The sequence below is a fragment of the Pungitius pungitius genome, chromosome 15 (genome assembly GCF_949316345.1).
Source record: "Pungitius pungitius chromosome 15, fPunPun2.1, whole genome shotgun sequence".
Lineage (NCBI taxonomy): Eukaryota > Metazoa > Chordata > Actinopteri > Perciformes > Gasterosteidae > Pungitius > Pungitius pungitius.
Window position 1 is genome coordinate 18,262,800 of NC_084914.1, and position 22,139 is coordinate 18,284,938.

Here is a 22,139-nt window from a genome sequence, read left to right on the forward strand (position 1 = left end):
TTCAATAAAAAGTGGGGGTCCAGTTGAGAATGGCTGGTTCATGATCCAGTTCATGATCATGTATTGCACCGATTGTAGGACGTTAAGGGGTCTCTCTTGTTGGGACAAGCAATTTCACAGTGGAAACATTGAAGGACTATGAGGTTTCCGTTGGACATGTCAAAAGCCACACAAAGACAACAAAGAGTTGCGTTTAGGTACCTGGTTCTCATGAAGTCGGCGGAGCTTTACACCCTTGCAAATTTGTTAAATATCCTTGCAAATAAATGCTTTGCTAACAAAATCCTATAATAATCTGCTATGCCAAATCCTTTCATGTAATGATTTTTCACATGTCATTTATATTAGCTCACACAAAAACTTCCTGGCCCCTCTGTCAAATTTTAGAACCCATTGTGGCCCGCCCAAAAAGTTTGCAGCCCCTGCTATAGACCCATCCTAGGAGGGATATCTAATGGAGAACTTAACTGTTATGCAGTTGTAGACACAACACAGGGGGTGTCACGGTTTGGGTCTGCTTCTTGTCTTATTTTGTAGTTTTCATGTCTCTTGTGTCCCTGGGTAATTTCACTTCCTGTCTTCCCCTGTGATTGTCTGCCGTGCCTGATCGTTTCCACCTGTGTCTAATCACCTGCACCTCCCTTGTGTATTTAAGTCCTGTGAGTCTCTTGTTGTGTATGGCGTCATTACATGTCGACTGTGTCGTGGGTTCTTGTCAAGTAAGTTTGTTTCGTGTTCTCAAGTCCAGGTCCCTGTTTTTGTCTGTTTTGTTTTCTCCTCCTTCCTGTTTTTTCGGTTGGAGTGATTTTGAGTTTGAGTTCTTTGACTATTAAATTCCTTTTATTTTTCATCATCTCCGCGACTGAGTCCTCCCTCCTTGCCCTCGCACCCCGTGTTGTGACAGGGGGTTCCTGGGCCTGAGAAGGAGTTATGTCTATTAAATGTGACTAAAATGTAATTAGTTTTCGTCAACGAAAAATAGACTAAAACTCGACTAAAACTGAGGATTAAAATGACTAAATATGACTAAATCAAAAATATCTGCCAAAATTAACACTGCATGTGTCAAAATGTTTTGGGTGTTGATTAATCGGCTCCATGTTTCAGCTTTGTGCTGCTGTCTCGAGTGCAGCTTGCGAGAATAGTTAGTCTCTGACCTTGTTCAAAGAGTTTCAAAGCGTTAGCTAGTTGATGAGACACTTGTGTCCGAGTGAATTCATGTTGGAGCTTTCACAGCTCTCGCTTTTGATGCGCTGCCTAGACAGCAGATCTCATGTGAACACAATGAGTCGCTTGACAATATGACGTTTCAAGTTTTGTCTGAGCAGCCTGTTGCTCTTAGCTTCACGTTGTGTCTCATGTTCATTCATGTTTCAAATTCTTTTGGCTCAGGTTTTTAATTTTACAAGGATTAATATGCAGGGTTGCCTGGCATTGTGGCAGTCTTTTCAGTATCAATACTGAAAACAGCTCAAAAGTGACACAAAGAGAACATTTTCACTGTCTAGGAAAACCATTTCCACTCACTTATACACCCCTTTTTTAGGATGGCAGTGGAACTGAGAGGGTTGAGTTCAGCACAAACGGTTTGAAATCCTTAAAACCATTTAAAGTGGAAAAAAAACTCTGAAATACCTGGCCTTGTGCATAACATGGGGCCTCTCAGATTTCCTTTAGTGTGTTAGGTACTGTAGCTTGCTCATCCAGCAGAGCAGGACCCTGTCAAAACACGAGAACTCTTTCGACTGAATGGTAGTGAGAGCATTGGGAGAAAATGAGAAATGAGTAAATGACATAATCCCTATGATGTATTTCATACTAAACCTTGACAAAGGTCCAACAATCAAATTGATTTGGAAATGATAAGAGACAGTGATTTTAGCCTCAGTTTTCAGGAGCAGAGCCACACCTCTCCACACTCTTCTCCTCATGTCATGCATTAATAGGAGTTTTACTGCCCTCTACACACCACACCTCTTAATTTTAGAGCACACAATCTTAGAACGTCCAATTTACTTTTCTTTCTACATCCCATTTTAACACCCACCATCAGTACCAAGAGCATCAGGGTTTGTAAAAGACAATCGGCCATCCTCCCAAACTTCCACTCGCTCCCTCGTTAGTTCTACAAGCATCAGAAGGACCTCTGACAGAAACTTGTGTGCCTGTAAGGGTGTAAGGATATTGTTACACACCGGAGTGGGAGTATAAGAGTCCACCATGAACCATGAGTTGATCATACACAGGGTTTATCTGAGACTCTGACATAAAATGTGAGACTTGTGAACAATCCACCATTACATAATTTTGGTACGTACATCTGTACCAGCATTCCTCTCTCCCTCCCTCTTTTCTCTCTGACAGCCAGCTGATACACACACCCACACATACTACTGCAGGGCCACCGCAGCCCCCCTCCTCACTTCCGCCTGTTGAATAATAATTTGTGGGTTGTCATTGTATTACAGCTTCCAATGATTCCCATTAACTATTTCATAATGAACCACATTTACAATTCAATCTTGGTGGGTCAAGGCCGGCCGCTGGGTTTGGAACGGGTGGTGGTGCATCCTGAGTATGCCACCCTGGATGAAGTATTGTATCAGTTAGAAATTGCAAGATTTCTAACAACACTAATACTAAAACTTTTGTACGCTAATAGATGCTGAAGATGTGATCATAAGCAAATCATCTGAATTGACTCAACTAGACTCGCCCCTTGTGTCCTGACACTTTAATTTGACTCTTGCTCAAAGACTTGAGACTTTACTTTGTCATGAGACCAAAGACTTTTAAGTTAAGATTTAACGTGGACTTCAATTTAAGTGGGCTCATCTTTTCAAGTCTAGAGACTTGACTTCGATTATCACCATAAGACTGGAGACTTGACTTCAGATTTGACTTGGACTCCTGCACAGGAACTGGAGACCTGACTGTATGGTAGCTCCTGTCATCAGTGTGAATGATGACGTACACACCAGAAACGTTCAGTTCAGTACATTCAATTCATAGGACAGAAATGAAATGTGTGTATGTATGATGTAAATAATGTGGACACAGCAGTTGATTATGTTGGCATGAATTATTTTTGGATAAAAATTTATTTTTAGCAGACTGGTTTTGAAGTATGTTGCCGACTAACATTCAGATAATATGGATGTTACATTTTGCAATATAGTTCCCATTGTCTTTCATTGTTTTAATCCCCTCTCGACTATGAAGTCAATTTAACTGTATTTCGTCTCTGGCTGCTCTGAAGAAAACTACCTAGCAGCTTGCCTCCCTATTCCTCTGGAGCCACCTTCTTCAATTCCCCTTAGCATCCATGTCTTTGCTTAAGTGGGATTATTTTGGTGTACCGCTATAAATTATGCATGAACTCAAGCTGGTTGGTCCGGCAGAATCATTCTACATTTAATATTCCTGCCATAGTGAGGATTGACTCCTGCCCTCTCAGCACAGAGCCTGCTCTCCGCTACACTGGAGCTTTCACGCCCCATTCCCCCCCCCCGGCTGTCTTTCATAAGGAGCATCCAAGATATGTGGCTTTACCCGTACAATTGACAATGTTTATGATGTTAGAAAACCTAAACAGCTTTTGACGCTAACTAAAAACACACCTCTATAGACCAATGTTTCCCCTACCATTGAATACGGGGTCGCCCCTACCCGCCCCCCCAAAGCACCACCTGCGCCTCCCCAAGATAGTCTGGCGCACGGCAGTTCTGCACGTTCGTGCACACAAGGACTGTGCACACGTTTTACCAATACCAAGTCCTTCACCCTCACTTCTCAAGGTCAACGCCTCTCGTAGCCTCACAATGGTCTGAGCCTCTTCCAGCTATTCAGGGTGGGTATTGCAAAGACAGGAGGTGGTATTTATAATCACATTGGATTAATTGGCAGTATTACGTGCTTTTCAGTAACAATGAGTACAGGGCAAAGTTACATTTTAATGCTATCAACGATCATTATTATTGTCACATGTTCATCATGTCACATGCTCCACACACGCTTTCATTGTTGCTAAAAGTAGCAGATTGATTGATATCAGGCTATTATTGGTTGAAATTGGTGTAACTAGATAACTAGATAATGGAAGAAAAGATTGATTCAATATCAAAAGGAAAGTGGGATAGGGGCGTTATGGCCGTCTAGTCTAAAAAGAACGGAAAGGAGCTAATGTGACCAAACGTGATGGACAGCAGAAACCTGAGGACCCTTGGAGCTTCACTTCCAATGAGTAATGATGTCATTTTGGGCTTGTGGACCCTCCGCCGGCGGACACCACAGCGAACGTAAATCCCCAACAACAATCACCAAAAACTGCTTGGAATTGTTTGCAATGTGGATTCTGCCCCGCTTTTCAGAAAGTGGGGCAGAATGAATCATGGGGATTGCCCAGCCAGATGGAACCACTTGATGGATCATAGTGCATTCTGTGAGTGTGTGTTAAACAGAGAAAGGAGATTCCCCATTTGTCAGCTGGTGCTTGTGTTGCCCACTGACCTTGGGGTGTTAAATGAGCTCCACTGAAATTGAATAGAGATACTGATGGTCCCATAGGGTTGATGGAGCCCGCTGCAGACAGGAGATGGTTTTGTCTCTTAGGTACATTCTCTGTGTGTGTGTGTGTGCGCGTGTGCGCGCATTTGAGCAGCATTCAGTTGAGGCATACTTAAAGGAATTAATGCACATTTTGAAGATGAAATGAATATTATGTTAATATAAGAATTAGGAGTTTATAACTATGTAGTATAATGCTATTCCGGGAGACAACCAAACTAGGTTGAGCTACTGTTGGTATCACAGCCAATCGCTTGGGCCTGTAAAGCAACTATAACCATCAAGTCATTTCAAAAGTAGCTTGCAGGCTGAAGAAGTGCGGTTACCCCTGCTCTAATGTAAGAACACTGACAACCCCCAGACTATATGTAGTAGTGAAATGTCAATCACTTAATAAATCCGCCCTAAGGCATACTGTTTGTCTAGTTCAGGGGTCTTCAACTAAAATGTGAAGAGGTCCAGTTAGAGAAAATCTCTAGAAGCAACAGTCCAGAAGATCATAATGTGACTACTTAGTGTGATTAAATAGAGTTGTATCAACATCTGCATGTCATCAATACACGACTAACAAATAGAATGAATTCAGTTTAATTCTAAAACTCTTTCGACACTATTTATTGTCACATAAAGAAATGAACATTTATGTGTGACTGCAAATACAAATAATGTTCTCTCAATTAACTAAATTAAAGTAGGGCTGCATTAAAAAAATTAAAATATAAAATATTTGTCTTATGGGGGGGAGGGTTAGACGGAGAGACGAACAGCAGTGGGGCTGATGACTCTGGCGATTTTTCAGGGCTGTCTTCCACTCATCTCCCTCACGGATACGAACAAGATGGAAAGCGTTCCGGAGATCAAGCTTAGTTAACACCGATGCGTTCTGAAGTAGCTCAAAGGCAAAGGACATTAGAGGTTGGGGGTAACGATTCTTGGTGGTGATGTCGTTGAGACCCTGATTGTTGATGCATGGGCGCAAAGAGCCGTCCTTCTTGCCCACAAAAAAGAAACCAGCTCCTGCAGGAGAGGAGGATGCTGCGAGTGATTCCCTGATATACTTATTCCTTATAGCCTCAGGACGAGACAGCCAGGTAAGAGGTCAATGCAACAATCACGGGGGAATAGAGGTACAGAGGTTGGGGGCAACCGGGTCTGGGCTTGACGGAGACAGAAAGACAGGATGGGCTCCAGTCCATAATGCTCATGCCTCTCCAGTCAATATGGGGATTATGCTTCGCAAGCCAGGGATGGGCACGGACGAGAAAGGCATTAGGGGAGTCGATAACAAAGAAGCTTATCTCCTCGTGATGGTTACCAGAGAGGCAGAGACCCACCGGGGCGCTGACGTGAGGGATGTTGGCCAACCTCTGGCCATTCAGCGCGTTGACCACCATTGGAGTCTAGAGTTGAATGGTATTAATCCCCACTGAATCACAAAGCCGGAGTCAATAAAACTCTCCTCCGCTCCGGAGTCGGATGCCAAATCCCCCGGGAGCCCTCATGCCTCGGCGCTGTTGCATCCTTGTGTCGATTCTGATGGCAAGGTTGATCAGGGCATCGCAGGCGTTGGGTAGATCATGGGCAATCAGCTCGTCCTTGATCGTCTCCGGCTACCCGTTCAGGAAGGTATCAAAGAGAACGTCGGCATTCCAGCTAGAGGATATTGCGAGAGACTGGAAGTCGATGGCATAATCCGAAACCGACCTCTGCCCCTGGCGCATGTGTAATAGTTCATGAGCAGCCTCATGCCCGTGTTTGGACCTGTCGAAAACCCTCTTCATCTCGTAGAAGTCCTTGAAGTTGTTGCAGGAGGGCAACTGGGCATCCCAGAGGGCGGTTCCCCACTCTCTCGCCCTGACAGCTGGGTGATGACGTAAGCCACCTTTGAGCGCTCAGAGGAAAAAGACGTAGGTTTCAGTTAAAAAACGACTGAGCACTGAGAGAGAAAAGAGCGGCATGTGCCGGGCTCTTCTGCATATTTCTGAGGAGGCAGCTTAGGTTCATGGGCTGGTGCAGGAAGCAGGGGCGAAGGTGGAGTGGCAGCAGAGGCTCAGCTGAGCTGCAAGGCCTGCATCCGAGCTGTCAGGGCACCGACGCTAGCGAGAGAGGGTTCCACCTGAGTCTGGTGTCGTCCTAGGACTCTGCCATGATGTTCAAGGGCAGCCTCCACTTGGTCGGGGGCTGCTGAGTTCATTCTGGTCGGATTGTACTGTTAGGCTTTCTCTCCGTAAGAACTCAGTCGCAGACCAAGTTGCAAAAAACACAAACAAATGTGTTTTCTCCAAAACAGAATTCAAAGAAATCCAAAAGATGGCAAAACCAGCCTTCAAAAAGGAAAAATAAAGGGAATCAAAATTCAGCCAAAACTTTCTTTCGGGCATAGATCCTCACACACTGACTAACAAGGCAACAGTTGACAACAGAAAGACACACCTATTTATAGGGGGGGAAACTAACAAGACACAGGGAAAACAAATCAGGCCAACAATCCGGGAGATGATAGGGGACAGGTGAGTGACAAGGCTGGGATGTAGCAGAGGGTGGAGTCTACGGACATGACAAAATAAACAAACCGGGGGAAACCTGTGGCATAACCCAACACACAGTGATCACAATGAAAAAATGTCTTGCACCACAGGGATCTTAACAACGCGGAATGGTTTAACTCTAATGCAATTGGTCAGTGCTTTAAGCCACTACTGTAAAGACAATCAAAGCTGTGCAGTCAAAAAGTGTGCTTTCACATTTTAATCACAACTGGGTTTTTTTTAGCTTTGGTCAGGATTCGGATGGGACAGCTTCTGGGTCCAGATCCGGACCGTGGTCCGCCAGTTAGTGACCACTGGTCTAGATACATTACATGTCATTTAGCTGACCCTTTAATCCAAAGCGACTTACATTATTTCAATCAGGAGAGACTCGTTCTGCAAATAGACCCCTTTATTACGTATGAAACAGAATTATAGTCTTTGGCGATTTGGACTCTATCCTCGAACAGGATAATCGGGGGAGGTGATACAGTACGGCTCCTCCAGAATTCCCCCCCTAGAGTCCAGACACTGGTGGTGGTGGTGGTGACGCCAGGAAGTTGTAGTGGCTGATGCTGCCTGTTGTTAGACCGGAGGTGCCTGGGGTGGAGGAGGGTTGTGTCTGGTCCGACCCGAAATGACAGCTGACAGGACCCGCCAAGATCACTCCTTAAAAAGTTTAACAGCAATGCTATGATTGGTCACCCGACCCATAGCCGCTTCTGGTTGATTGTTTGTTACTGGTGGAAACCACCCTCCCCCGCCCCCTTCGCTGTTTGCAAACAGCTAAGACGCCAGCCACCCCTATTGACCCGCCGTGAAAGGGGAGTCTTCCTTCCAGAACTATCGCTTAAGCTTTACATTATAACACATTTTGCCTGGGGAGCAATCAGGGGTTAGGCATCTTGCTTAGGGACACTTCGACATGGAACATGGGGCAGCCGGGATTCCAACCAGCGACTCCCAGCGCATCACACTACTCCATGCCCCACCATCGCCCAGTGGATTCCAAATGGACCATAATTTATTAAATGAACGTCATGCTGTATTGAAAACAATTTAAAACTACAGATTAAGACCATAAACTCATGTTTACATCTTCTTGTAACCAAAGGAGTCACCACCTTATGGCCATTAGAACAAATGTGTAACGAACAAATGAGTGACGAACAACCAGTGGCGACTAGGGTTGTCACGATACCAAAATGATGACTTTGATACTATACCTGCCAAAATATAATGATACCTGAAACTTAGATACGATACCACAAATAAGATACTGGAATATTTATCTATGATGGTAATAAATAAAACATCTGTAAGGTTTCCTTTTTTACTAGCTGGGTACTTGAATTTGAATCAAAATATTTATTTTGTCAACAACTGACTTGGATCAAATGAAGAAATTCAAATCAATGTCTTGACATAATAATCATCCAATAATCGATATATTCTCAATATATGATATTGTCAAGTAAAATAAGGGCTGAATTTAAGAATGAAATACACAGAAAGCTTTGGAAAATTATCTTAAAACAAAGTACGTACCGTCTTTGTTCAAATCTGTCAGAATATATTCACCACCTCACTGGGGTGAGGTTTGGCAGTAGAGTAGTAACATTATGATGGGTAGAGAGCCAGAGTAAATGAGCCCACCCAAGGCTTCATCCACACTTGACTTTTATTAGTTCACTGTCTGTAGACAGTGTAGCATTAAACCATGGGGTAATAACAACTAACAATCACCGCACAAAGAATCTAAGACTGTAGTTCAACGACCTTTTTACTCTGGTTGTGTTCGCCGATCATGCCTCTGCATCCCCCAGCAGACACACTGGGGTCTGGGATGGAGTGGATTTAACCTCCCCAGGGGCACATGTGTGTGTGCTCACTAACGAAGGCTGTAAACATAGCTTTGAACCCTGTGAGATCCGCTCTGGTTGTGTCCACTGGTAATGAATTTCAAACACAACACAACCTTTACTTCACAGGAAAAAGGTCACTGTCTCTCTCACTCTCTCCGTGGCTCAGGAAGTAGAGAGGAGGTCGTCGTGTGTAAGGAGCTCTAAACTGTGCCATTCATTTGACAATTCCATGAATGATTCCCAGCAGGCGGCTGGTAGGAGATTATGCGCTTGGTCGCCTGTCCACGGCTGATCTGTCCCTTGGATGCTGCTGGACCCGTCAGCCAAAGCTTTTTTTGATATCATTTAGCACTGTATGGTCAAAGAACTCTCCTGGTTGCATTGATCACACTTAGAACAACCGAAAAAAATTAATGTTTTATACCATCAATGAGTGATCAACTAGTACTTCAATTAGGAATCTTGACAAAAACATTCCATAGAAACTAAAGCGGGTGTTTTTCACAAGTTAACTAAATTGTTATTTTTGTTACAGGAAATTATGGGGGCATTTTTCCCTGAACAACCGGCAGTGCCTGGTATGGAGAACTGGTCCTGACGAGGCTACGGTTAGCATTAGCATCGTTTCTCTCTCTGGTTTAGACAAAGCTAAAGTCAATAATTAAAAATGATGTTGGAGTTATAGGTAGGGCTGCAACTAACGTTAATATTCGTTATCGATTAAGCTTGACTTTTTTGACAAAGCAGCAAATTAAAAATAATGATTTAAAATGTTGTATTTTGAACTTCTAATATATTTGAGTACAATAAAATGAAATGCTAATAAAAACATTAAATAGTGATACAACATTTTGAAAGTATAGAGAAAGTGCAAATAAAGTTCTAAAAGTAACTCTAAATCGCACTCAAGCCTATGCAATGACAAGCATGTTTAGGCTGCTAAACCTGCACTAAAACGTACCCAGCATGCCTTTTAAATATACCTGCATTCCTGTGGTGCTTCTGTGAAATGCCAATTCTGTTTTGCAGATGCTGCCTTGTACTGTTTGGTTTGGTTTGCTCATGAAATACAAGAGGTGTGGACTCGAGTCATGTGACTTGGACTCGAGTCAGACTCGAGTCATGAATTTGATGACTTCAGACTCGACTCGACAAAACGTACAAAGACTTGAAACTCGACTTGGACTTTAACATCGATGACTCGTGACTTCACTTGGACTCGAGCCTTTTGACTCGAGAAGACTTGCTACTTCCCATGAAAACTGGGGGAAAACATTTTCACACGGCCGCGCCGCTCTGTTTATCTGCATCTGTCAAAGAAATGTGCGCCACCTGTATGCAGAGAGCGCTGCCTGCACGACATCCAATCACTGCAGTCCATTTTACCGTATCAACGAGACAGCTCGTTCATGCTTTCAAAAATCGGGATTTTTGAACCCGGATTCAGACTCCGATGGAAATCCTCGCCAACATTATGTCAACGTCCGTTTTAAAGTACTATAACACAGTCACAGTCGATCCACCATTACCCTTCCCTACGTAGTCTAGGTCTGTGAGGCAGCGCACCATCACCCAGGGTTCCTCGTCCCCACTATAATAAGAGGACTTGAAATGACTCGAAACTAAAATGGTAAGACTTTGGACTCGACTTGAGACTTGTTGGCTTTGACTTTTGACTCGACTTGGGACTTGCCTCATCTTTGACTTGACTTGACTCGGGACTCGAGGGCAACGACTTGAGACTTACTTGTGACTTGCATAACAATGACTTTGTCCCACCTCTGTGAAATACTCTGAGACTTTTGAAAGTCACCTACTCACTTTTTTCGGCTCTTCCATTTTTGTTCATTTTCAAAAACGTCTTCTTTTCCTTGGTGCATGTAGACAATCGAGGCGTATTGCAATCCCAGAATAAAATTACTGGTAGCTCTGAATCTTTTTGTACTATATGATGCGTTGACCATAACATTTCCCGTCAATAATTCTTCACAATCAAAGTTGTCGATTATGTCGAGTAATCGTTGCAGCTCTAGGTTTAGAATTCAACTAAATGTAATATATATATATATATATATATATATATATATATATGATTCATTATATTAAAAGTATTAGAAGAAGGAAAAAAACATAGCTTGTTGCATAACGTACATGATACTGAAGCCCTGCATAAGTGTTTTTTCTGCAGCTTTTTTGTATATTTATAGTGAAGACCTCTTTCATTTTATTTAGGCTTTTTTGTGTTTCATGCTGTTGAGCTGAATCTTTTTTGGGGGTTGGTGAAATGTTTTTGCTGAGGGCAGGGATTAAAATGATTTAATGGATTATCATATTTTTCCACTGAGATGATTAGCCCCCAACAGCATCCCTGTCTAAAGCAGACGCCTCTTCGGTACAATATAAACATAAGACACAAAATTAAAAAATAACTACCCCTGGCAAGGTCTGAAAAAGACAAATGATTAACATGGGCCCGGCTGGGCAGGGTTTAAGAAACGCTCGGTGTAGCATTACAAACACAGCACAGCGCACAACTTCTTCCTTTTGAATAAATCAATCCACTGGTATAGACTGATCATGTGGCGATATCAGTGCTTTTCTACACCATGGACCAAGAGACACTATTCAACTTTAGCAACTAGCTATCTGATTCCACTATGATTTCATGCTGCAGTTACAGAACAGTAAAAGTACCACCAAATCATCACCTTAACATGAAGCTGAAGTATTTTTAAATTAGTGTTCATGAAAGCCTTCCCTCTTTTAACAAATGCTAATGACTAGCGGTTATCTCTAATGCTAGTCAATTGGCGTTTAAAGCTGCCTTCAAGTACATTACATTAACAATTTGTGCAAAAATGACAAGATTAAGACCTGAGCCCACCAACAAAACTATTTGATGGGTTTAATTTAAAGACTGTACATTAAGACGGTATACTAGTGTCTGAGGACTATGACTTCATTGTAGAGGCATGTTTTCTTGGGTTTTGGCGTGGCCAAGGTTTGGCAACGACACGATATGTCAGACCCTATGCCTTTTTGTCTTAAGTGGTAACTATCCTTTTCATTTCTCTTTGTGTTTGATATGGGCCATTGTGGCTTGTGTAATAATTTGTGGTGCAACCATGTGGTCACCGGGTAGAAAGTCTGCTTCTGAATCTAAAATTGTAAGGATGTGGATGATTAGTGATGTTATTAGTTGTATCGGTTGCAGGCTTAAGGCAATTTCCACACTGCAGTTCAACTTTGAATTGAAGGGAACCCATTTTTCTTGCAGCGCCCGCCTGTGTGGAACGATATAGACCCTCTATCTGAAATGCTCTGTGTTATCCCTTTGTCTTTAAGTGTCAACCCCCCCGCAAAAGAAAACAGTCTGCCCTCATTGTTTATTGTTTTATGCATCTGTGCTGTAAGATTCATATTGATTTTATTACAGCTCAGCAACCCATGACCCTCTTTAGGGGTCTCTAGACACAGAAGGGACACTTATTAAGGTTGAAAAATCCTGCATTTGTGTCAGTAGATAAAGCTTAGGATACCTTCTGTGTATTTAAAAATGACAAAGCAAGGCTTTAATATGTAAATAAGTGGTGTATGGTGGAGCTTTCTGGTTTGAAGTGCAGCAGCTCACCAATCAATTTATCACGCCCACAGCAAAGGCCCAGTTAGGCCAAACATTGGGTCTACTAAAGCTCCACGTTCTTAATGAGCCTGTTTCCAGGCAACAACTTCATCAGGTTTCCACTAGTGAAAAATATCCTAATAGGACCCCGGGTGTCATATCCCATCATTAGTTGGGGGACAAATCTGAGATTGTTAGCAAATTAATCTGCGAAAGAGGAGCTTTAGGAATTGCTTATTTGTAGACAATTAAGCACCTGTTGTGGGTTTGTGTGTCCGGGTGGATACACCTAACAACCGGCCGGTGTGTGTGATGGCCAATAGAGAAGTAACATTATCAAAAACACTCATGCACTCATGCGCTGCCTGTGTTGAAATGAATTGAAGGCAGGATAAATACTGTGGAAAAGACCTCTTCACACAGAAAAAGAGGGGAACCAACAATGGTTCTTCAGAGTGATGCAATAAAGGAACCTTTTTTGATTCTACAACCTTTCGAACCATGGTTCTTTGAAGAACCATTTCCTTAAACGGTTCTTTAAAGAACCCACAAAGGTGCCTCAAAGAACCTTCAAATAAGGCTTCTTCAAAGCACCATTTCTGGTGTTCCTGAACAAGATTAAAAGGATTCCTTCCTGTACGTCCTTTTGCCTCCATGTTGTGAGTCAGCCACTACACCCAAGAGGCTACAGTATCTACAGTGAGTGTAGGGTAGGGCGGGGGGATGAGATGAAATGGGAGGGGGGGGGTGGGCAAGGCCATGTAAGAGAGACTCCCATTTCATAGTGACTAGAGAATGTTAAAGAAGCTCATTCTCAGTCACTCAAGCATGACGTTTCTGACGTGAAGAACCATAACAAATCGCAGGAGTTGTTTTTTTCTGGGTCGGTAGACATGATGCCAGATACCCAAACTAACGTGTAGAGGCACTCAAAAAGTGGAATTTTCATAATATGTCATGGTTAAGCGATATATTTAGTGTCTTATATTTACATCTGATGTACAGACCACATGCCCCACCCTCAGACCACTTATCCTGCACACAGGGTCGTGGGGGCAAGAGACAGGGTACACCCTGCAGGGTAACACAGAGACAAACAACCAATCACACTCACATCCACAGGCAATTCAGAGTCACCAATTTACCTGATCCCCAGAGCACGTCTTTGGACTGTGGGAGGAAGCCGGAGTACCAGAGAGAACCCACGCAGACACAGGGAAAACATGCAGAGACTCCAGAAGTTGAACCCAGGACCTTGTTGCTGTGAGGCCACAGTGCTAACCACCACGCCACCGTGTAAACAGTAAAAATAGCTCACACATGCCAGATTCCTGTGTCGCCGTAGATTTCCAGTTGTGTCTGAGCCCCCTACTGTGGCTCAACACGTTAGATGCCCAGATTTTGTCAGTGTCAGCAATGCTGCTGTCACACCAAATCGTTGACGCCGTTAATGCGGAAGCCTGTTGGAGGGTTAGTTGTGCCACCATCCACTGATGTCAGGATCCATTAGTGGAAATCAGAGGTCTGTTAGTCGGAGATGTTCAGTAGGCGTTGAACAGATAGCAAAAGGCAAATAGAACTTAGGTCTATAAAGCTAGTCCATCTTTCCTTTTCAATGTCACTCATGATTACTTTTGCTGAAGGGCAAACATGCTTAAATGGATCAAATAATTTGAATAATCTGCTTGCTCGTGTGGTTTTAGTACCATCATGCATTGTCTTCTGTATTTACAAAGAGAAAATAGACTTTTCGATGACGTTGTCAGTAAATCGGACTGAAACACTGGGGACGTTTTTGGTCACACCATCAGGTACTTAACAGCGGCAGTTTTCTTCCCTTGTTCATTCCCTATATTTTCACTAACCCAGTGGTTCCCAAACGATTTCTGTCAGGGCCCCCTTTTAGGATTAGGGGACATTGTAAGACCCCCCCCCCAGCCGGTGTCACTCCTAATGTCAACGAATGTCATCGCCTCGTGTCGATCTTCCTTTGATTTATTGACATTTAAACAAAATCCATTTACAGAATAAAATGTAATGCCCCCGCGTGGAGAGGCCCCCGACATGACACTCTGCTAAGCCAAATCTGGTCTAAATCTCTGCACAGCACTTTGTTTGTACTTTGACCCCCCCCGACTGTTTCATCTTTGTCTCTTACCAATGCTGATTTGGTCTTACCTGAGAGACGTCTGGCTATGGCAGATAACGGGACAGGATGAAAGCAAACCATCACATGTACCTTCTGTAGTAACAGCATGTGTGTGTTCTGTCCCCAGATAACTGGAGTTGATGCAGTTATACGGAGATGTCAATCCCTTCCAGTTAGCGACAACTGCAATGATGAGGATTTGAAAGAGGTGAGTTTACAGTTTACAGGGACATTAACTCTATTTTGTTCTCATGTTCCACAACTTTTATTTTCATTCTTCATGATATTTTGATTTATTTTACACAAAATATCAATCAAGCAGAGGCAGTTGTAGCTCCTGCGGTGAGTCATCCTTTCAGTCGTGCTTAGAATAATCAAGAAAAAAGATTCATGTCCACATTATTCGTGATGCATTAACTACTCTTGACGAGTGCTCAGGACGAACAACCCTTCTGATTCATTCGTACAAGGCTTTCCCAGAGATTCCGGGTGTTACTGGTGAGCCGTCAGTTCCCTGAAGGTGTCCAATGAAGGTGTTGATCAGCCAGCCTGGCAGCAGCACTGCCTGCTGCACTGTGAGAGGACAGGGACTCACAAAGGACGCTTTGCTCTTTGTTTGCTGCTTTTCACATGGACATGGGTTCACATCTCATTTTTATACTTATTTTTTCTAATAATTAAGCGGATATTTGCACACGGTCAGATTTGTATTAATTTGTTATGTTCTTACTGAAATTAGGAAGGTGCAGCTTTGATGGCTGAAATAGTGTTAGTTATAGAGAGAAACAAATGACTGTGATGTGATCCACACACTTCTGTCTTTAGATAGACAGTCAAATAGTCAATCTGTAAGCGTACTCCGACTGGTGGTGTGCAAGAACTTCAGGAGCTCTGTTAGCAAGCTTCCTCCACAATCTTCTAGAACAGCTGCAGTGCGCTCCTCCAATTATTCTGCATCCCTCATGTCTCTACATTGTATTTTATCCAGTCTAGATATTCAGCCAATGCTGGCTACAATTAGTCCTCTGAGACGACCAGAACACATGGCCACCATCCCTGAGCTACAGCCTCTCAATTCATCTGAGACAGATACATTGCTCTGGTGTGAATTGTCTTGTTGATGCAAAAATGCTGTTAGAAATATCCCTGGGGTCTGAAGTAATCACTCTAGTCATAGTTTGTGAGGAATATGACAGGGGAAAGTGTTAAAGATATGATTCACGCTTATTTCGCAGTCAGCTGTTCGTTTTGGTCCCCACCTCCTTCACACATCCCACCACTGAGCTGTTCCCTTCTATCTGTCTGCATGTTGAAGTCAAAACCCAGGATTTCATTTCTTAGAGAGGGAAAGAGCAGCTCTGTGCAGAAGGCAAGCAGGTACTGAGATAGAGAGGGAGAGAGAAGCAGGTTACGCCCACGCTCTTCTCAACCCTGCTCTAAAGGCTGAGTTGAATCATAACACTCAGTGGGCGAAAAGAAAGAGAGAAAAAATCCTTTCCACGCAGATTGTGACGTACGTTCATCTCTAGTCGACCAAGGATCTTAAGGACGCGAGAAGAAGGAAGAGAGGGTGCAGACTTTAATGGCTGTATACATGATCTATCCAGCTGGTTGAAAGCCTCACAACTTTCCTCAACCGTAGCCTAAATATTGGTTTCAAAGAAGGAGATGTCCTTGGCGGTTTATGAGGTAATCGTATGATTTAGCACCAAAGAAATGTCTCTGGGGGTCATTGTTGCTTCATTGAGACCTTGTCAGTTGCAACTTGTGTGAATGAATGTTGGTTTTCTTCCAGTTTTGTGCCAGCTGCAGGATAGGAAGCAACATTAACTCACCCACTCGCTCTACTCACACACGAATGAGCCAACTTCATGAACTCAGGATAGCTGTGTGCCATCTAATTCAGCCAGGAGGTTTCTCTAGTTCACACGGCTCTAAAAGCAAACCTCTCCTTGTGATCTAATGATGTTATATTTTTAGTTTTGACAAAAGGAAACAAGTGTACTGATGTGTACAGTCCATGCATGTATCGTACTACTAACCTTCATGTCCACTTGTTGGAACTTTGAGGACATTGTGCATTGGGTTGTGTATGGACTGTCTGTCCACGGTAATTCTCACACACTGCTGCTCAGTCTGATCGTTGTTGTGAAAATGTAGGACACTATGCTGAGGAACGTCCTGTGTTTGTTTTGGTTCACATTAGTTCTTTTTATTTGTATTGACTGTGTTGTATTGAACGCACAACCATATAGAGAAAGAAATGAAATAATATGAATAACATTAGGCTAGTTATTTCCAGTAGGGAAGGTGGAAACTCAAAAGAAGCCAAGCAATTTTGGGCTGGGGATTTTATTTTATCTGAAGGGCTACATGGCTAACTGGTGGCTTCCCAAAAACGATGATGATGTAGGCTCATCAACTGCAGCTTAGAGAAAGCAGATCTCCAGGAGATGACTTCATTGACCAGTACGCTGCTTGGACCTGAGTATCCCGTCCTGGGTCCAACAAGTGAGAAGCAGCGAGCTACGGCTTTATAATAGTCCAGGCAGAGTCCTCGATAGATGCAGCAATATAAATATCTCAGAGTGGCTGAACAGGTTTCACTCACACCCCAACTGTCCTCAACTCCAGCAGGGTAGAATCCCTTCAGAGACAGCAACTGTCCTCCAGCCCTGACAAATGGGTGTGAATCAACACAGGGGTGATGTGTAACGCTATTTCCTCAGCAAGAACCAAACATACAACAATTGACATTGGAAGAGACCCGGGAGGGCAGAGCATGCTTACCCTATTTATGATAAAACAACACACAGTATCGGCAGAAATAACTTAATCGCAGTACTTTTACAGAAATGTCTTGAGAGGGTACTTGAAGTTAAAGTTAACACCAAGTGCCTGAAAAGTGCTGTTTCCTCTACAAGAACTTTACTGCAGTAAAGGAAATGATGGCGGCTTGCCCCTGTAGATGTGTGACTGGAGACTGAAGCACTCCAGCTCCGATTGTGGATCACAGGTTTATGCCATTATGTTGTATCAGTATACAATTAAAAAAGGTCTCTAGTCATAGATGATTCACGATTACTGTCATTCCTCAACTCGCTGGAATCAAACATCATTCCAGGTGTTGCTAAATTCACCAACATGGTTTGTTCCAAGCGTAACTTTAACATCCCGCTGGATTCTAGAGACAACAGCACAACTCTTCTCTAACGCCCTTTACGTGCCGAGCTAACTGTTTCACAGTTAAAACTCCAAAATAAGCAGTGGTCCCAAAATGCTGTTTAGAACCTAATATGGCCATTTGGTTCCCATAATCTCAACTAAACGGCATAAGGTCATTACATTTCAGCGAGAGTCTGTGTTCAAAAACTGTGCATCAGCTGAACGTCCTGAACAGGTTGGCTTAGGAAAGCCCTCCCTGTCAGACAGTGGTTTCTATGGTACTACCTGAATTATTATTAGCATCCAAAGGACAATACATGCAGCGCATGTGTGTGTGTGTGTGTGTGTTTGCGCTCCTGTTCGGGTCTAACTGGAACGACAGTACTAAACGCTGTGGAATGTAGGAGGTATAATGATCGCTGCTCACTCATGTCTGTTTCACATACTGCTGTGGTTGCCATGGTTACACATCCTTTCTGCTTTTGGTTTTGTTGCAAGATAGGACGAGTGAAAGGGAGAAGAAATCTCCTCTCTCTCACCCTGAAACAAACACGCACACAGATTGGACTGCATATAGGAGAGTGGCTCTATCGTGTCTCCTTCCCAGTGGATGGGCACACGGGGGCCATGTTTGCTTTACCCCAACCCCAAAGAAGACCGGAGTAAATTCAAATGGATGAGCTCATTTTCACTAGCTGGTTGAGCTTCCTTTTTCACAGTGACTGGAGGATGCACTGTTTTAACTACGGTCAGGACATTTTATCAAAGGTTATTACTCAGGTTATTAGAGTTTCAATCAGGGGCGAGCGGACCGGAACAAGAACCGGCATTGGCCTACGGGGTGGGGGGGGCGATCGCCATGACTTAGTTGATTGAAAAGTAGTCTACGAGCCAAAAAAGTGTGGGCACCCCTGGGTTAAAGCTTTTGATCACAATGTCACTCAAGGAAGCAGCGCTCGCTTGACGGACCATACGCTTGCCATACTCTATAAAAGTATTCTTGGCTGTAAAGTCCAATTAATAAAATGACATAAATATAACTAATCGAGTCGTTTTATAGCTTTAAAGCCCAAACCTGAATGCTGCTATACCAATTTGTGAGAAAATGTAAATTCAGAAAAAGTATTTCCTATATTTTAAATAGAAAACGCACCAGTATTGTCTTAAACAATGTAGATAAATGTAGAAATGTTTTTTCTCTGAACTCATTGAATTCCGACAGTGGTGGTCAGTTGTCCTAAAATTTGTCTGTCACATTTGCGCTATAATTGAATTTTAAGCAGACCAAATATAGCTTTAAAGTTTGTAAAGCCTAACTCTCTATTGGCAAGGGGTTAGCTGGTGACTGGTTATCAGTAAGCCCACATACACAACACATTGGAGGAAAATAAGATCAAACCAGAAGACAGAGGAAGGAAATAGTCAATGTTTCATATTAGGGTCCCCTGTAATCTGCCACAGGTCCCATGTTGTATTGATTTTCCTCCATCTTAATGTCCATTTCTGGTGGTGCACATTGATGTGTGAACAATGAGGGGCCTACAATAGCATTCCTCTAAGTCTGGTCGATAACTACAGGCCAGGCTGAAATAAGCCAAATCTTGCTAATTTACAACCTGAGATACACAGTTATTTGTTCTGATTTGGGCTCTGGGTGCATGTGGTAATGATTACATTACATGTCATTTACTTGTCATGCTAATGAGGTGAGAGGTCCTAACCTCTGTTTGAAGCAGGATTGGTCAGAGCATACATAGTTTGTCTTCATCTTATAACTAGTACACTTCAATTACAACACAACATATAAGATCATAGGTCTTCATGGTTTATCACAGTTTATTTGGTGCAATACTTTGCCTCACTCGGCTGTCTTGCATCCAATTGCTTATCTAATACCTGACAGGAGAAAAAACTCCCCAAAAAACCTCTTTGGGGGAAAGTGAGAAAGGACGGCAATTAGCTTCCGTCCCCAGGTTTTAACCTTACATCATGACAGGATGTTAATGTGTACAGTATTTATATGATTTACATGACTATAAATTGTTATTGAATATAATGCATTCACTTCATTTAACATTTAACAAATGTCTTATCTACTATCTAACATCACACAAATTACAATTCGACACTAAACATTACTACATGTAATATACTTCTACTCAAATCCCTAACACTACCGAATATTTGTTTGCACGCACTTAAACAAAATTCTGAGTATCCCCACTGATATCGTACGTCATCACCACAAGTTGAGGTTGTGGTTAGTTGCAACTGTAGCATAATTGAGTGGTAGGGATGCTGGGCATAAGGCAGGGTCTTTGCTGCTGATGGAGATGTTCTTGGGGGGGGGAGGGAGAGTGGACTGGAGACTGCAGTGGAGAGGAGTTGTTTTATTAGATGGGTTTATTTATTGGGTTAATGGTTCATTTAAGAACAGGATGTCCCAGCTTGTCGTTCTGATGAACTTACACTTAGGCTTCATTAAACTTTTAAATGAGCACTAATTTAGTTTTAAACACACACCGTCAGCAGTGGTCCAGAATAACAAGCAGTTGGTGATATGGATACGGTTATTTTGTGTGTGTTGTATTTAATCCATATATTTTGTAGTATTTTCAGTCAAAATCAATGCAACTGAATGTCAAAGATTCTGATGGTTGGTTTATTTTTATATCTTCTAATAGTACGCTGACATTCAAAGGTTTTTGGCTGTTGTATTGATATTCATCGTCTTTCTTTCAATCTTTTTTTTTAACCAGCACTAACTGAAAGTGTATATTTCGATCACTAAACTTTTGACATGGTTTTGGTTCAAATAAAAGAAGAATCACAGGAAGCCAACAGTGTTACGGTAGGAAACTGGTAATTCATCTTCCATCACAATGAATCTGTTTGAAAACTGCCGATATTAATAGTTTTTAATGGGAAAAAATGTCAGTAGTTTGTAGTTGCTTAATCATTAAAAAAGTTTTCTTGAAGAAGTTTAAAGCATTCCATAATAGATTTGTCATGGTCCTAAATGTTCTTCCTTGTGTTAGCGACTGTGTGCCCCGGTATAGACGTGGCTCCATTGGATGAGTATCCTGTCTGCTTTCCGTCCCTCTATCCACCCTCGGAGTGTGACTCAAAGGCTGTTTTGTTCGCCAGCTTCCATTTAGCCTAAAATAACTTGATCTCAGCCCTATTTTCATTTCTCCTTCCGCCTACACACAGCATCAACCCAGGCTGCCTGACACATATGGCTCTTTGAAAAAGGCAGCAGGAGGTGGTGGTATAAGACGGGTTGGGGTGGGGTAGGGATTAGCTGTCAATCTTTTATCTGGTATTCCCTCCCTTCTATATTGTAGTGGAGACGTTGTTTCCGTCTGCTTTACCTCTGTTCCTGCTCTTCCCCGCTTCTCTCGCCTCTCCTTCTAGAAATGTACCTTCAGTTGTCAGTTGTATAAGTAGCTAATCTCCAGTTTGGCTCCTCCACATTGATCACCAATCAATGTGTAACCGATAAGGAAACAAGGGCAGAGGTTTACAGTCTAGGTTGGAGGCTTCGGTTGTCTTCTAGCTCCTCATGAACAGCAGAGATTTCGTTCCGACATGACGCAGAAGAGACACAGTCTGATTGATGGGCCGTGTTGGAGCTCTGTGGTGGGGGGTTGGGGTTGGGGGGCGTATTAGCCACACGGACCTTTTTGCGACACATCAATGTCAGTGTGGAGCTGCCGTGTGTGGAGTGCTTCTGTGTATTGGGTCAGGTTTGGAGGTCTTGTGTTTTGCTGCCTCTGAAGACTTCACTCTCCTCAGTTTTCATGCTAAGCTATGCTAATCATTTCCTGGCCCCAGCTGTGTACCTACCAACAATCAGATTGTTACCTTCATAACCTTTTATCCCACTCTCCATGGTCACTGTATTTATGAGTACCTCTTTAGTAGTAGCAATACATGTTTAAAGTCCTTTTGTGATGTAATCGGATGTATATTGTGCCAGTCAGGGAAACAATTCAGCATTTTTAAGACCTAGTTATTTAAGTCCTTGCACAGTAATGTCTGACTTTACTAACGCATCATTTGAAGTGAATCACTTCCTCCCTCGATTCAGTTGAGTTTTATTTTTAGACACAGTGTTGGGAGCACAATGTCTTTACAGACAGTAATCCAGGACTCCAACCCATAATCACCCAAAGAGCACACATCCAGTGTTGGATCCAGGCTTCATTCAGTTACAAGGCAACATTAATGGAAATAAAAGA

At 42.8% G+C, this 22,139-nt stretch overlaps 1 protein-coding gene across 6 annotated transcripts in view; it reads left to right on the forward strand.

Annotated features, from left to right (window-relative positions):
• LOC119209263 (disks large-associated protein 1-like) overlaps positions 1 to 22,139 on the forward strand; it is a 73,815-nt gene that overhangs the window by 7,967 nt on the left and 43,709 nt on the right. Inside the window, exon 2 of one of the 6 annotated variants that reach the window (XM_037458451.2) lies at positions 14,858 to 14,938. The exons of the other annotated variants lie outside the window; for them this stretch is intronic. The gene's annotated coding sequence lies outside the window, so the exon portion shown is untranslated. The remainder of the gene's footprint in view (positions 1 to 14,857; positions 14,939 to 22,139) is intronic. 6 annotated transcript variants of the gene reach the window in all.